The following is a 3896-nucleotide window of genomic DNA, read 5'->3' as shown; positions in this document are numbered from 1 at the left end:
TCCATTAGTTATAAACGTTGTCTTCCCCATACAGGGGAAATTTTCCAAATTCCTCCTATACATTGAGGTATCTGCCATGAATACCTAATTCAATTGGAATGCCTGGGGGAGTACCTGCAATGCACTCCAAAGCTAAGAAAGGTAGGTTATAGAAGAATCTAATTGAAATTGAAGTGAAGATAGAATGCCTTGCCTTTAACAGCACAATTCTTTTTATAGATTTCTTATGCTGCCTTGCTGATCCTTTATTTATTGGGATCTTCCTAGATTGAGGGAAAGGCTTTGTCCGAATTTCAAAGGTGTATTCTTTTAGGACTTTGTATTTAGATGGGCTCTCTTTGTGGGAGATAGGTGGGTTTTGATGTTGCTGTTCTTTGACCCATTCCACGTTGGTCATTTCGGCCGACTTTGTATATTCTCTTTTTCTTCTTCTTGAATAAATTTTACCTATCGAATCAAGAAAAAAAATTTCTTATCTTCTCTCACTAATCACAATATTAGTTTGAGGTTCATGGATTAGCCTTAATAGGCACAGTCATCATCTGGAAATCTATGTTTGTTTCCCAACTTAATAATCTGTGTCTGCTTCGAGATCTGGGTACAGTTTGGGGGTCACTGTGTAGTAGATTTTATTGGGGTTTTATTTTATTGGCCCATGTCCAATATAATCATGAACAAAGGATTGTAAGGTAAGAGGAGGAAGAGTAGAGAGGATATATGATAGTGTGAGGGAGTGAAGACCACAACCATTCATTCATCCACAAAGTTATCCATAATCTCATCCTATCTTTTTTATTGCTTCAAACTCACTCCTATTGCTGCTGTCCTCACATATCACCAATCAACAACATGGCTTCAGCTACTCTCTTTTTAGCCAATTCATCCCTTCAGGTCCATTTTTTTTTCACTTATAATTATAATGTGTTATTCTTAATTATTAGTTGCTCAGTTCTCTCTCTCTCTCTATATATATATTTTTGTTTAGATTTCTATTTGTTAGGTATAAGATTTTGTATGAGCCTAATCCTAATTGTAAACTGTTGAAGTTGTTTGAATGTGTTGAAATGCTTTGTAATGTTGAGGTAATAATTTGAACCAAACTTTTGTTATGTTTGAACAGTGTGTTTTAATCTTTAATTAGGATTTAATAAGTAACAGTTGGGGTGCCAATAGTAGCTTCAATAAATAGAGGTTTGACACACGTGCAGGGGATCATCAACCTTCAATGAATAATGGAGGTTTCCCGCGAGGTCTTTACTCAGGTTTAAGTAAGTTTCTCTTCTCTTCCTTTGGTTCTATTTCACAGTGGGGCCAAACAAAAAAATAGAAATGTCATGGTCTCTTATGAGAAAATAAAGAACAAAGCCTATCTCTCTTATATTCCCTCATCAACCTCTCATCCATTCTCCCGATGATGTAACACCCATTTTCACCATCCACATAATACACACTTCTTGTATAAATGTGCTATGCTGTATCCATTGTCAGGTCAATGGATCCATGATGTTTGTGAGGTCTTGATAATTGTGCCCATATTCTTCTTCCAGAGCACTCAATCCAGTGGCTGGCAAGTTTTTACAGTGCCTAGCACCTCTCAAATAGTAACCTTTGACAAGAATCTGTTCTATTCAATGCGGCAGACAAGTATTTACAGTGCCTAGCACCTCTCAAAACAACTTTTATTTTGAGAAAAAAAATCCCGTAGTCTACTGTATACTTCACTTTCTGGTTTATTCATGTTTCCTAAGTTAATAATTTCATGAGTTTTGGTGATTTTGTAGGCTGGACCTGGTACAATTGTCGAAGCTTTGATAAGGGGTCTTCCTATAATCCTCAACGACTTCATCCCTAGCCAGGTTAGTGCTAGTGAATGTGTTGATTCTTACCATATCCTTCAATAAGTGAACTTTTACTTGATTCATCAAGTGTTTCCAAGTTTGAATTATGATCCCATTGTGCTATAAAGTTTGAATTTGGTTGCATTAGCCAGAGTAACAAATTTTAAAACAATCTAAATTTTATTGCGTCCTTGCAGGAAGTTGGCAATATCCCTTATGTCGTAGACAATGGTGCGGGTGTCTTCTCTCGAAGCCCAAAGGAAACAGCAAGACTTGTTGCTGGATGGTTCAGCTCCAAAACAGAAGAACTTAAGAAAATATCCACAAACGCACTTAAACTATCACAACCAGATGCCGTGTTCAACATTGTTAAGGACATCCATGATCTGGCAACATCGCGTATTCGTTGATTACCTCATCTTTCTCGTGTCCAATCTAATTAAAAACATTTGTTATTACGGTTGTAATCATCATGGGTTTGACTAGTGTCATGTACTGCTAAGCTTTAATATCGTTATTTGGATTTGTAGCATTAGATGTGAGGAGTGAAATGGATTTGGAATCGTAAGTGTATCTAAGTCCTGAATTATATGAGTTGCGCCTTGTAGTGTGTATCTCTTGTTGGTCATCTCGACCTCTGTTTACTTGATAAATGAGTTTTACTTATTAAAAAAAAAATGCTTTGCATTGTTTGAGCATTATTGCTCAATTTGGTAAATCTGATCTAGTTTTGTTAATCTTACTAAGGTATTCTTCTCTCTATTAATAACTATTGTTAGGGATGGCATACATAAGCTCTTCATAGCTATTGCATTCAAGGGCTTTTATGCTTTCTTGGTTTTGTTTTGTGAGTTGAGCTTGAAATGCTGCAAATGTGGGTTCTCCATACTCACTAATTTCATTAGCTTGTTAGAACAGTGAATGAACCATGAGAAATCATAATACTCTATTAAGGTTGTAGAATTCCCACACCTGGATTGTATCTTTTACCATGTTAAGCATTTCATATAGTAGGGGAAAAAAGAGAAAACCTTATATATTAATAATGGCCGTTTGAGCAGAGTTCGAGATTTATTTTAGTCAAGGAAACTAGCCCATCATCTGATTTTCAGACTAAGGACCTTAATTGAGATCCATCCATAAATTCAAAGCTTCTTAACAACACTTGCATAATTCTTCAAACCTTTCCGAATATTTTGAAACTTTCGGCAAATAAGGAGTCACCTTATTAATTCATTGCTGATAAATCAATTAAAAAAAAAAATTCTAATCGACTAAATTTGCCTGAACTTGAAACATTTTACTCGTTAATGCATCTATTTTATTACTTAAAAACATCGTTTTTAATAATCCTCATTTTTTTTTGCAATCTTTTTTATAAAAATCTTTTCCAAATTATATTGAACGTCATCAGAAATTGGGAAAGTTACACTTTATTTATTTATTTTTTTTATTTCAATAATTTGAATCAATCTCAATTATTCATGAATGTAACATTTTTATAATTGGGTTAGGATCTGGTGACCCATGAAAAAAAACACATGATCAAAACCCATTTAAATATAAATCCAATGGTTGAAATTTTATCCTCAAGATAAGTGTCTTGTTATGTGTGTTTGGAGATACTATAAAACCTCAAGTGTTGGATTTCACATTTAAATGATCAGGATCATATGTTCCCTCATGAGTCATTCAAAGTGTAACTAGAAATCCATCTCTAATATGAGGGATTTCTATGTGTTCCCTTAGGACACTTGTTAACAAAATCCTTAAATTAGAGAGATTCTATCGCCACAACCCACTTTTACTAAGGATGTCTTAGTAAAGTGGGTTGTGGCAATAGAAACTCTCATTTATACGCATTCAAACGAAAGGTACCCTTCAAATTGATCTTGAACGTTTGGTTGTTTATATTTTTATCATTGTACAAGTAGAATTTTATTTTTAAAGACTATGAGGTATAATTGTCATTTGACAGTAATAATTTCTCTTCTCTTCTCTTATGAATCCTAACCAAAGAGGAGAAATTTGATTTTTTCTCTTCTCTTCTCTTTCAAT

The 3896-nt window shown here is 34.3% G+C and overlaps 1 long non-coding RNA gene across 3 annotated transcripts; it reads left to right on the top strand.

The window, feature by feature from the left end:
• Nucleotides 1-714: 714 nt before the first annotated feature.
• Nucleotides 715-2595, top strand: LOC147380663 (uncharacterized). Of its 3 annotated transcripts, none has more exons than XR_015175190.1 (4): nucleotides 715-891; nucleotides 1177-1268; nucleotides 1782-1856; nucleotides 2036-2595. It is a non-coding gene; the product is annotated as an uncharacterized LOC147380663 (long non-coding RNA). The 3 variants fall into 3 exon arrangements; XR_015175189.1 differs by having other exon boundaries at nucleotides 1142-1268; XR_015175188.1 differs by lacking the exon at nucleotides 715-891 and having other exon boundaries at nucleotides 944-1268; nucleotides 2036-2594.
• Nucleotides 2596-3896: the final 1301 nt, after the last annotated feature.

This window comes from Akebia trifoliata, unplaced genomic scaffold, assembly GCF_017979445.1.
Source record: "Akebia trifoliata isolate Shusen 1 unplaced genomic scaffold, ASM1797944v1 Contig01135, whole genome shotgun sequence".
Classification (NCBI taxonomy): domain Eukaryota; kingdom Viridiplantae; phylum Streptophyta; class Magnoliopsida; order Ranunculales; family Lardizabalaceae; genus Akebia; species Akebia trifoliata.
The sequence above is the reverse complement of the archived record's forward strand: the minus strand, read 5'-3'. Positions and strand labels throughout refer to the sequence as shown.